Source organism: Populus nigra, chromosome 3 (assembly GCF_951802175.1).
Source record: "Populus nigra chromosome 3, ddPopNigr1.1, whole genome shotgun sequence".
NCBI lineage: Eukaryota > Viridiplantae > Streptophyta > Magnoliopsida > Malpighiales > Salicaceae > Populus > Populus nigra.
Genome location: NC_084854.1, coordinates 4302534 through 4316679, shown reverse-complemented (window position 1 = coordinate 4316679; position 14146 = coordinate 4302534).

Below are 14146 nucleotides of genomic sequence, written 5' to 3'. Positions count from 1 at the left end.
AATGAGAGCCTGTTTCCACACTTATGATGCTTGATTTCCTTGATCATATTTGCAAGAAAATCAATTAACTCAGCATAATATCATGTGCAGACACTAAGTATTAAGAAACACAACATACAGACGGGGAAAGGGGAAGAGAAAGAGAGAGAGATGGTGGCTGGGGTGACAGATAGAGAGTGAGCACGCAAAGTTTCAAGCATGGATGTCATGCAAGAAAGTACCCTGTGTGCTCACTCTCTTCTGTCACCTCCCTTACCCTTAAAACCCTCGATTCTTCAGGCTGTAAGCACAACCCGTGTAGTCGCTTGCAGCAGACAACTCAACAAAAACCCTATTATACTAGTATACATGACCCAAACTATATTGTTCCGTAAAAGAGTACTGGAACCTTGCTATGTTTGCTTTGCTGTGTGTAGAAGTGGTGGCATGTTAGGGCCTTTATATAGAACCATAAAGAGAGTTGCATCACGTATGGAATAAATGTGGTCTCCAATATGATAATACAATAGCATGCCACAAGGAAAGAGAGAGAAAAAGATATTCCACATGAAGCATTATCTTTTGATGCCTCCCAATACAACCCTAACCACATACATTTATTCAATTACTATTACCAATGTGTCTTGTAATTCTAAATCTCTAACCCTCCAATCCAAATACTTTCCCTTTTTATCTCCTTCACATCTTTATCCTATCTCTTCCGGTGCTCTGCTCAATCTTGTCTTCTACTGTAAATGGCATGCGTACGAGATTTTCGGCCTTTATCCATGGTCTGTTAGAGTGATTTTTCATGCTTTTGTGGGTTTGGGGATTAAAACTTTGGCTGGAGTCCGAGTTTGCTCTCATGCATCTTTACTCTCAAATGAAAATCCAATTTTAGTTCTTTAAGAAACTTGATTCCGCAGCAACTTAAGCTTTGGCAACCTGTATCGGGCAAATAAACATTATGCAAGCTGCATAAAATGGTAAAATCATCGGTACCCACACACACACACACATGTAAAGATAGATAGATAGTTGATTAAGGCAGCTCAGTTATTAAAATGATCTTGCATTTTAACGTTAATTAAAGGCCTTTTTTAATTATTTGATGTGTCTGAGAGCTGACGTTCTGATCATATATACTGATTTGAATGTTTATGTCCATGAAATCTGTTGCTTTTCTGGATACTTGTAGATTTCTTCACCACACACAATACGCATTATGTTAGAATTAATTTTGAAGTGTAAATTCAACGTGTATTTCCAAGTGCATGTATTAAGTATTAATTAATGATGTGATTATTTATGGTTTTGTATTGATTAAATATATTTTCTAGATGTACTGTATCAGAGAAAAGAAAGATAACGTGATAAATCAGTAGAGTCCAATCAATAACTCGTCCAGTTGTATGTATGGCTTCTACAAATGATTTTGTATGGAGGGAAAAGGCTACAAGTTAGTTTAGAGAATTCCGGTATGCCGATTTTTTTTTTCCGGGTTGGATGTAGAATATTTTTGCTAAAAAAAAATCTTAAATTCAATAGAAAATTTAAAAAAGTTTCAAGGAACTGATCGACTATAATGAAAACCCTATTAATTACCCCTCCAGGTAAATATCACTTTTATATATATATACACAAAGTGGGAAATTAATTTATTAAAATACATAACATATCACAATAATCCAAGCAAGCTAGCCATCAGCAGCCGTTTAGGAAATGATTAAAGAACAAGTTGAGAAATGGTTAAAGAACAAGTTGAGAAACGATTGTGATTGTCTATTCTGAAAGCTAATCTGGAAGAAAAGAAAGATATGCAGGAAGAATTGGGAGAAAATACATGCATATATAGAGATGTATTATCCTCCCCCTCTTCGACATTTTGGACCTCCTAGCTAGTTCAAGATTTTTTTCTTCTGCTCCACCTCCATCTTGTTAGGAGTTTTTGTAATGTAATTAAGATATTTGTATGGAAAATTGATATTAATTGTTAAATTAATATTATAAAATTCTATTGTTCAATTTGTTGTTTGTTATTGTTGTGATTTTAAGTTTAAGAAAATGCAATTGGGACCATTACAAGTAAACATGCAAAAAAAAATTAATGACATACCATTAAAAGCACTGACAAAAATTAGTATTTTATTAGTGATTTCATCAACGATATCTAAACCAATTTTGTCGGAGAATTAAGAAATGTTATGGATTTTTTTATCTTGACAACCTGGCCGATGGATCAACTATGAAAAATATCCATCGATAATTATTATACTAATATATTTGTCGACAAATACGTACTAATCAGCATTTTATTTCGCCAATAAAATTACAAATGAACATCAAACCCTCGACAATAAGATGATCAAATCCATTGACAATTCTATCAGGAATTAACATGTCAATAGATATAAAACATAAATGCTAACATAATATTTCATTCGTGTTTAGCAACTTTCTAGTAGTGGTATGGTTCAAAAGGCATGTTTATCTTTAAGAAAAAAAAAAACAAAAACATGGATCTCACTATATTATATAAGGGCTTCGGGTTAAAGAGAACACAATAACAAAAATATTCTCCTCTTTTTAGTAAGATTTTACACAAGTAATTTGATAATTCTTTCATTTCTAGTTTGTGTTTTTTTTTTTTTTTAAAAAGAAGTTTCTAGTCAATTGTGTTAGTAGACGCTATTAACTGGAACTCTTGGATGCTCTAGAAATCTGATCAGTGGGGGGACATACCAGTAAGGTTTAAGAAAAGCCGTGATGTAAAACACTTTGAAGCATTTGCAGATTTTCAGTTCTTAATCTCAAACTGTACGAAATCATTCTTAATTATTGATTCTTGCAGTAAGCCCCTCTCAAATTAACCTCGTACGGCCGTACCTGTAGCAGGATATAGATGTGAACTCTTCGATTTGATTCATGATCACCAGGGCTAGGCAAGCTTTAACTTAATTAAAAGGTTATATATTTTTGAGTGTTGCATACGAATAAATACCTGGGAGACGTCGACAATATTGTTATTCAATTAAGTAGTTCGTGTTTCCCTTGACAAACATGAAGAAGACCCAGTTGCAGTGACCTAACTTGTAAAGATGCCATTCTCTTTCAGCTTAGTTAATTGGTAATTAATCACCCGAGAATCCCGTAATTTAAACCTAAAATTAATGGCTGGACGTTCCTTGCCTCTGGAAAAGATAAAGAAAAAAGATATAAAGAGGAGATGTTTTTGAAGTGTTGATCCAATGACAGATCAACAGAGTCTCAAAGATCTCATACGGCGCTAAAGTACGTCTGCTTTATATTAATTAATTAAGCAAATAATATTGTAAGAGAATCATTGACAATTGTTCTAACCAATCACTCTTAACCGTGGTTCACGGGACGTCATACCTTTTATACATTCCCTGCTGCGTTTTGTATAATAATTATCATCAGATTTGATACTTGTGTAAAGCAGGTAAATCCAAAGCGAATTAGTTCGTTAATTATATTCCTTTCCCAGATCATCATGCACGCGTCGAATGTAGCGTAATTATGCAACAAGATTAAGCCAATCATTTAGCCCGGAACCAAGTTCACAATGCCTGATGATTACCATTTATTAAGCATATATATCACAGGGAATAGGGTATAAACCTAGCCTGCTCGATTTTTTATATAATTTGGCTATGTCAATGTTTTCTAGAGAGAGCTGGGAGAAAATCCTCCATGATTAAAACACTTTATGTTTGCATCCATATCTAGAACCCTAATCTCAAACGCACACCCATAACCTCATAGCACATGATGGATGTTCTCTTCTCCTTGCACTGTCAAAAGAATTTTTGTCAAATACAAATAGAAATACCGATAGAAAAAAACCTGTTAGTAAATTACATTGACATGTACCAACAAAATATTTTCTCACTATTTCCTCTCAGTATACATTGACGAAATCTTTTCGTGGGTGAATACCGAGAGAATAACAATTGGAAATGAAGGAATGAAAATAAAATGACGTGTCATTATTATAGACATAATTACCGAGAAAATATGCTCGTCGCTAATATCCGTCAGTGAATCCATCGGTAATAATATAATAAAGAGTATGGTTAGGGTAGAAAGACCTATAATAATAAAGTTTGTGTTACGAGATCAACTTCCAATGAGCTTGAAGTTGATTATTATAGAAAGTTAGAAGAGGTGATTGAACTGCAATATCATAATAAGCTTAATAAAATCTTTTTTTCTTCAAATGCTATTAGTATGATACCATCGATAGAGGAATCATAGTAAATCTTCACCATGGTTTAGTTAAAATTAATACGAAGGTTAAACTTTGTAACATCGATGATGTTTTTGTTTTTGCAAATAAATATCAACAAGTTTATTACATATACACTCCTTCGTTTAAAAAGGATAATTCTAAGGTTGATTGGTTATCCGCAGTGAAAAACAAACAAGTAATTGTGCCCAAGTTGTTCAATAAGGTAACAATAAAGTAACTACGAGTGACAATGTCTTTCAAATTGATGAGTTAGTTGATGCATAACGAGTTGCCTCGTTTAACAAATTAGAAGAAGATTCAAATTTCTCTGTGTCGCTGCGAATATTTTTATTAATGTTGACATTGAGGAGTTAAATAATGTATTGAGAACCAGTGGATATATAAAAGTTGATGAAAATGATGATATCGACAAGCATCAATTCAATGAAGAAGATTATGATGGACATGACGATGATGAACTTGAAGAAGAAAAGGATAATTTTGATTAAATGGTAAAACATCAATGTGTAATGAAATTAATTGATTTTAATATAATATCTCTATGTTTATTCCTTTACAATAAATTGTTATTAACATTGATGAAACATTTATTGTTGTGGTTTTATTATTATGAACATAAATGGATAGATATGGAAAATAATAACACTTGTAAAAAAAAAAATTAATTACCAATGAAATGTAAATGCCAACAGACTTATTAATGAACTAAGTCTCCCAAAGAGTTCTAGAGAGATGGAAAAAAATTGCAGGGCTCTAGCATTGACAATTATAAACAAAATCATTGATGGACTAAGTCCCTCAAAAAGTTATAGAGAGCCAATAAAGAATTACATGACTTTTTCACTAACAATTACAAATGGAATTATTAATATACTAAATCCTTCAGAAAGTTTCAGAGAGTTGAAAAACATTTGCATGACCTTGCCAATGACTATTATGGACAGAATTACCAACAAAATAAAACTTTATCGAAGGTTTTTTTGTTTGGTGAGGGTTTAGAGAATTTAGGGTGTAATTGAAATTTTTAAGTTTTAATTACCAATGGAATTTAAAAACTGATAAATATATAATGGTCCATCGACAATTTTATCAGTAAAAGCCCAATTAAAAAACCTTAATCCCTAATAACATTTCATTACAGTGTTTTTTTCATTTCTTTTTTCTTCTTCTCTCTTTTCTCTCTCAATCTTCTTCCTTTCTTTTCTCTTTATCTTCCATCTCATTCTCTACCTCCCCTCTCTTTCTCCATCCTCAATACCATGCAAGCCCTCATCCTTTATGCCTCCACGCCAGGTCAATCTCTTACTCTTCCTTTTCTGTCCCATTGTTTGGTTTATATGGCTTAAAATCCTTTTTGTGCCGTTTAGTTTCTTGTTTTATTGAAAGATGCCTAACCATGTCTTTATTGGTTAATATTTGATGTTAATATTGCCAAAGGTTTGTTGGAATTAATCCAATGTTGCATGATGCTAGTGTTTCTTTTTTAGTTTTGATTTAAGGTTTTTACTTCTTAGAACACTACCTAGACATTTTTGAATCCTTAGTTTCAGAGTTTTGACATTCAACTTACTTGCTACTTTTGAGGGAAACAAAGTGTAATGGGATTTAGTTTAAGTAAAAAAACCATTTTGGGGAATAATTCATGGTTTTTTAAGCAATGATGCATGCTAAGGAAAATGTTTTTTGAAATAAAGTTTGAATGAAAAATATGGTTCAACAAGATAATTATTTTTTAGTTTCTTATTTCATTTTAGATGTTGGGGTTAGCATTTATTTGAAAAATTGAATATTCCATATAGAATGTGAGTGTCTCTTATGAGGGATATAGATGTTTGTTGGTTTGTTTTTGTGGTTATTTTTACAGGTAATAAAATTTTAATTAGTCTCCTATATAAGAGAGATACTGTCAAATTGTTTTTTTTAAATAGGATATATTGAGAATGTTATTACCTTGTCATGCCTTAATTTGTATAGATGATAAAGAGAAGATCGTTAGTGAGTGATACGGATATGAGTGTTGCTGGTTCTTTGGGTAACGCTTCTAATGACCATAAGTCACTGGATTCCGACAAAGACCAGACACTTAAGGAACAAACACCATCTTTCAATGTAGGCTCGTCGGGTGCAATTCTACCTCACAAAGGGGGTGTTTTCTCTGAGCATGATGTATATACTAGAAAGTACATTACTTAGTGGAAGTTCGACCACAACATGTAAGTTTGTTTTTCTTTCCTGCACGATTAAAAAACTAAAATAACAATGGATAATTTTTTAATAATTAATTTTAATGAACAAATAGAATTTCAAGTTCACAAATTTGGAGGTTGCTCGCATGATAACATCAACAATGAAATAATCATTGGAAATGCCTTTGTTTCAGTGGAGTCATGTTTCCAAAAATCCTAAATGAAAGTGTATGATTGATGCATGGTTTGGAAAGTTCAAGGTTATTATATACATAAATAGTTTTTTTATTACTATTTTAATTTTATTAGTTTTTAAATTTTAATAAACTAATTATTTTACAAAATTGACATGCAATGAAGATCTTTATTGGGATATGGTTGACAAAGTTATTGTTAAGAGGTAGTGAGAGAATCACAGTGTATTTGGTAAGATTGAATTCAAAATGTTATATTTTTATTTAAATGTTCAAATTTTATTTTTCATTATCTTAACCAAAAATTTATTTTTACCATATGGTTGTGTGAATTCTAGTAAGAGGTGCAAAGAAATATGCACAAGAAAAAGGTCTTCCAGGCCGGGATGACATGGTTTTGTAGAAGGATTTCAGACCTCTGCATGTCTTGGATGTTATTTGGGAAGCTTATATCTAGCACATGATGTTTGAGCATTTTGTAAAGCAATCATAGTTCAGTGCAAAGAACCTAAACATGTAGATTAATGGTTCAATTACCATACATAATAATGATTCCATTCTATTTGATTTGCATGCGAAGTAGATGGTAAGATTTTATTCTACTACATACATATTTTTAAAAAAGAATTGTTGTTTTATATGAAAATATTTAACTAACAATAGCTTTCTTTTCTAGATCACAGTTCTTAGATATGAACCAAGACCGACTGAGATTTTTACAAAAACTCACATGCAAAATGAGGTTTGTCGAAAAGGGATGCAACAGCTCATAGATAGGCAAGCTCAGAAGGTTATGGTAAGTTGGATTACAACAATTTTTTCTTAAGTTATTTTTTTCTTAAATCTGCTTACTGTTTTTTTCCAGGAAACTTATAACACCTAATTGCAAAAGAGATACGAGAATGATCATTTGACCCATCCGAAACTCGATCCAGATTTATGGTTGAAGGGTGAATCGTTCGGTGGATCCAATAGAAATTAGGTTTATGGTATCTCGAATAATACAACTGAGGATATGTGAACATGCCATAATGTATTGATTGTTGGTTCGTCGTAATCAAGTTTGAACTCCTAATCTCTGATTGTCCAAGCAATTGTATGAGAACAAGTTGAAACTCAAACGACTTGACTTAGTGCTGAGATGACCCAACTTGGGTCTGAGGCGGCCAAACTTAGGCTATTGTATAAGGAGCTGTTGTCCAACCTCGATGGTACATGTAGTCTACCTCGTTGCCCACCTAGTCCTGATGAAGATCCGCCTCCTCCTCCTTCAACTTCTATCATATAGATAAATTATATTCAAACTGATATTTTTTAAATTAGTAATAAATATTTAGTTTTTTTTTATTTTTTTGTTTTGTTTATTTTGATTTTTTTAAAAAAATATAAAATACAATAATGATATAATTTGAATCATAGACAGAATGACCGATGAAATAAGTCCCTCGAAAAGTTCTATAGAGTTGGAAAAAATCATAGGACTTTGCCATTGATAATTTTAGATGGAATTACCGACAAACTAAGTCTCTTAAAAAGTTATAGAGAGTTCAAAAAAATTATAGGAATTGTCATTGAGAATATGTAAATTACTGACGGGTTAATTTCATCGGTAATATGAATTCAAGCACTGATGAAATTACTAACAGTCATTTATGTCGGTGATATATCATACTCACCAATGAATTACCGACAGAATGATGGTGATAATTTTTTTTTGTTTGGCATGCTCATCAGTGATTATATTACCGACAAAATCACCGGCATAATAAAAATCACCAATGATAAGTTTTCCGACAACCGGTTATTGTCTATGATCGTCAATAAATATTTTCCCAACAAAAGTATTGTTTAAATACCAACAGAGTTCCGGTTGCGTTGAAAATACGGCAAATATGCAGCGTAATCTTAATGAATATCGGGTTGAATCCTCACAAAAAGTTTGAACCTAACTAGCTAACTATATCGCCCCATAACAAGCGTCTTTCTGCACATGTCAGTGAGCCTAGTACAAGCTATGGCTCACCATCTCATTTAGCGATGTAACATGGAGCTAGGGGGTCTGGTTGTACTTTTATTGATGTTAGGAAGTGGGTACAAAGGAAATATATTGGTTATAACATTTCCGATTTCGGAAGCAGACATTAAAATAGTATGGTCTAGAAACTTTCCCTTTCAGGAGTGGGGAGTGAGAGGAGAGCTTACGTCCATGTTGATTCCCAATCAACAGATGTGAAAGCAAAGCTTGTTTGTCAAAAAAGCGCATGCCACTTGCATCGCCAATTATGATAAGCATCTTCTGCCATATTGTAAACCCACTTTTCCTTTTGGAAACCCTAACGCAGGTAAAGAGGACTTTGGTCTCTCTACCATGTTCCAACCCTATCTTCGACACCACTTTCGGCAGCAGGGAAATTAAATGGATAGACAGAGGAATTGTGGATCTTTGTTAAGGCAACAAGTGGCATTGTAGGGTTACCTACAATTGGTGGCCAAAAACCAGCCATAAGTTTGCTGTCTTGGCGACTAGCAACACCCTAGCTAGCTAGAATTAGTGCTCGTTTCTCTGTTCCTTCCCAAGTAATTTGAAGCGTGTGAGAATCTATGTATGTGGTCCAAGACGTTGGGGTATCCAAGGGGGCTGGAGTACAGCCATTGATTTCTTCATAAATTATTAATTTTTCCAGATGATATATACACTACTGCATCATTTTAAATTAGACAAAATTGAAAAGAAAGTAAATGAGAATATATTTATATATATATATAAGAAGCAATTAATAATAAGAAGAAGAATAGAAAATTCAAAAGAGAGTGGAGGACCATGGCATTCCGGCCCAGATCAAATGCATCAACGAGGCATGCAGTCGCTGCTGGCTGCTGGGTTGAAGCATGCGAACATGCAGGTGAATCAGAAACCATGTGCAAGTGTGCATGCTTTGATCACATGCTGTTCATCTTAACTTAGTAACATGCAATGCAATTGGCTTAGAGTGGAGGTGTGGCAGCATCCCACCAGATATAATTAATATTGTCCCGTTAATATTTGCCAGAAAGCTGCATATTCTCTCTCATTTTCCCTCTTTCTTTTTTATTAGTATATTTCTGGGCAGAGGCCAGAGGAACAGGAGGGGGGAGAGGAAGGGAACACTTGCAAATTAAAGATAGGACGTGGTCAGTTTCTGGGGTCAAGTATGATAAAGGATAACATCTCTCTCAGCTGCCCCTGCATGAATTAACGAAGAGATGCTTTAGATTTCATTTTCCTGTGTTTAATTTCTTGGTATGGACTAATTATTGCATGGAGTGGGTGATCATTCATTTAATTAAGAAAGCAATATAATTGCGTTTTATTTATTATTGTATTGGGATAAAAGAAAAATAGAGATATATTTGGTTAAAAATATAGAAATATAAAGTAAATATATTTTTGTGATATTTTTAGAGTGAATTTTTATATTTTCAAAATTAAAATGATAGGTGTATATTATTATTTAGCTGATGAGAGGTAGGCGCATGCAGAGTATAGCGACCTTATGGAATATATGCCAAAGCTACTTAATAGAATGCGTTTGAGAAATTTTAAAATATTCAATGAAAAACTATCAATATTTACTTAGAACAGATATAAGAATGAAAAAAAAAAATATTTAGACCCACTAAAAATAAGTATTGATCATAGTTACTCAGAATACCCTAGAATATATTTAATTTCTCTTAATATGGATGAATTTTATTCTAATTAAATCTTGATTCTTAAATTAAAATAAATGAATATGATTTTGCTAAGATTGTCTATTAAATCTGCTCCAAATCATATACTAGCTAGATTGTCTATACCAAATCTCTCACAAGCTAATTGGTTCAGAGATTTCTTTGCCTTCACAATGATCATCTGAAAAATCCATCGTCAACAATCCAACAATGACAAAACTATTGGTGTTTTCTTTTCACCAAACACGGAATAAACCTGAATAAACTTGAATTATCTTTTTGGTTTCCTCGTTGTTCTTAAAAACCCAGGAGGATATGCATGGAGGTTCCCGTATTAAGAGTCTAACAAAGTTTTTAAGAAAAGTCAACACTTCAGATTTGTAAACTGATGGGCTGTTGTCATGTGATGTGGTCTGGTTAGTGTGGACTTTGAAATCTTGGCCTTCGGTTCATGATTTGGTTAATCTGTGAACATGCGTGCGCTTGGAGTTTTTCTCTTTATGGGCTCATTTGAGCTTCCTTTTTAAATATAAAAAATGAATTATCTAAAAATCATTATGGCATATCTTAGCATTGTAAAATAAAATAAAAAAAAAACCTTTGTTTTGTATATTGTGGCATTTATCTTAGCATAATAAATGCATGCAAACCTAAATTTTAAAAAATAAAACCACCCGCATTATCTTTCTATATCAAAAATATTTTTGCTTATGTTTGAGGAGATGAGTGAACCACCACCTTAAACAATAAAAACAAAAATACACTTTCTAAAATTTCAATAAAAATTCTTAATATGTATTCACGACACTAAAATCATGAACATTTATATTCATTAATGTTAAAATTAAAAATACATTTAATACTTTTTTAATATTAATTGACATTAAAGTCTGAAATATTCGTATATCAAGTTTGGAAGTACTTTTAATATTTGTTAACGTTGAAATTAAATATATTGAATTGGAAATTATTTTAAACCATAAAATTTATTAATGTTAAAGTTAAAAATATTATTTTTATTGAAAATCTAAATTTTGTTAGATTCATTAAATTAACTAAAAAAACTTTTATATAATTTGATTGAAAGTTCAGGCAAGGAATAGGACGGAGATGTTTGGTTTTCAACAGCAATATAGTCAGAAAAGCAGTTTGTTGCAGCCAAATCTCAGCTAGCACCAAGGAAAAAAAGAGAGAGCAAGTTATTAAAATAAAACGCAAGATTTGCATCGTCTCTTGTGATGGAATATCGGTTGCAAATATTAAAACCTCATACGACTGCAGAAGTTAATTAGCAGTATTGTCAGAAAAGCAGTATTTTTTTTAATTAGCAGTATTGTCAGAAAAGCAGTATTTGCGATCGAAAATCGGTCAAACATTTTTACAACAGTTTTGGGACCGCTCATGTTGGCTCGCAAATCAATGGAAAATTACCTTTTGGACTTATAAATTGGAAGAGTATCGTGCGGTTGTAATTGTTTTTTAAAATATTTTTTATTTAAAAAAGTATTTTAATAATATTTTTTTATTTTAAAATTACTTTTAAGATTAACATATCAAAATAATTTAAAAATATCAAAAACATATTATTTTAAAATAAAAAAATTAAATTTTTTTAAAAACGTTTTAAAAAAATACTTCTAAACAGGCTTTTAAGGGAGCTAGTGACTGCCTGTGGAGTGCAGGATTTTATTTATTTATTTATTTATTTAATTTTAAAATCATTATTAATAGATTTGTGGTAAATTATAGTAAGCCGTATGACTTATGAGATACCTTACAAGTTACAAAGGCTCAAAAGTTTGGAGGCTTGTCACAAAAACTCTCTGCGTTTGAAAGAAAGAAAGAAAGAAAGAAAAAACTATGTAAATCATATTTATTTTCAAAAATTGATGGAGTTACTGGACAATTTTATAAATATTATCTTGATGATTTTACTTGAAGAATTAATTAAAAAAAAAGAAAATATAAAATGATGGGCTAGAATGCCCATTAAAAAACAGACAGACCCTTTAAGACCTAGAAAATTAAGCCCATAAAAGGTCTAGACATGTCTAGAAGCTAGACCATCATACTTGGTTATTTTTTAAAAAAGATTGGTAAGAAAACATTCATTAAGAATAAAATACTTTTTTTCAATTTTTTATTATAATTTTATTAAATTGTTATTTTTTATTTTTTATATGGTCGCTTGGAAAATATCAATGACAATATTTTATTTAAAAAATATATTTCTAATAAAAAAGACATGTTTTCTTGGAAAAGGAAATAAGTGGATAAAAAAAATTAAAAGCAAACTTAAAAATATATTTTTTACTCAAGAATATAAATCATTGGAATTGTTATAAAGAAAAATTACACTAATCTTCTCATAGTTTATTTGCTATTACATTTTGACTCTATAATTCCATAAGTTACACTAATCTCTCTCTCTCTCTCAATCAATCAATTCAATTCTCATCTTTTTCATCTACCAAATCTCTTGGTGGGAAACAAAATCTGGCAACAAATTAAAATCCTCTAATGGTTCGTGATTTTGTAATTTCCTCTAGCTGTGACCAGTGACCCCATAATTTCTAAGAACAACAAGGCTTCAGATGCGTATAGAAATGGCGGTGCTCTTGGAACTTACAAAAGAGCATTAGTTACCATGAGCAATAGCCAGCAACCACACCCCCTGCTCGCCTTTCACTATCCACCACAACCCCTCTTTCACCAGCCACGCAGCCACCAAACCACCACATAATAGCTCCAAATCAAGAAAACCAATACCAAGACGGGCAAGAACACACACATGATTTCTTTCCCTCTACTGCTGTACAATACTTATAGCTATAAACATGCTAAAAAAACACCTTTGAAACAGCCAGTTCTGCAGCATAAAACCCACTCTAAACGCCTTTCTTTTTGCTGCAAAATAGTGCGCCGATAATAGGGGTTTGAAGAGTGGAATGAACAGAATCGATCCTTGATCTGTATAAAAGGACATGTTGGTTTTTGAAAGAGAAGTAGAAAAAGGAAAGAAACAAGTCTGAGTGTGAAGAGAGAATTTGTTGAATAATATTGGGTTTTGTTTTTCAACTCCATGGAAATTTTGTAGTTTCAATATTGGAATTGCTTTTTGGTTATTATTTGGAATATAGTAGAAATCTTATAATCATTTTAAATTATTTTGTTGATTTTATTTTTGGTATATTTCATTGAGGATATATAAAGATTTATATAAATTATTGTAACAAAAATTAAATGGTGCATGAAAATCGTTGTAAATTAAGAGATTTTTTACTATTGATTGTAATGATAGCTTTATTTTTTATTTTTCATTTTTTTCATGATTGGATAAATGTTTTTTTAGCTTTCTTTTTCTTTTCCAGTGAATGAATGACGTCCGTGCTATTAAAAAGATGTGTATGACACTTTCTGGTGGCCAAATCTGGTCATCTAACTAAAAACACAGTCGTGTCCTTTTCCATATAATATGGTACGTGTAAATAGATAATGGTTGGATTACCGCTGGTGATCAATTATTTGTGTTTTTCTTTCTTTTCTCTCTCCTAACAACTAAGTATACAATTGTCCTTTTTATTTGTTATTTTGTCAAATTAGACATGTTTGTCATATCTAAAACACTTAGGTCTAGCAACCCTGTGCAAGTGTAGTGTGAATCAAAACACAGTTCGTCGTAGACTTGCACAATGAATTTTCCAAGCCCTGAAAGCTTGGAATGGAACCAATGTTGTCTTTTTACAGAAAAGTTCAATTATCATTTTGTTATTTGGTTGAAAAAATTGAAGCCCTAATGTGGG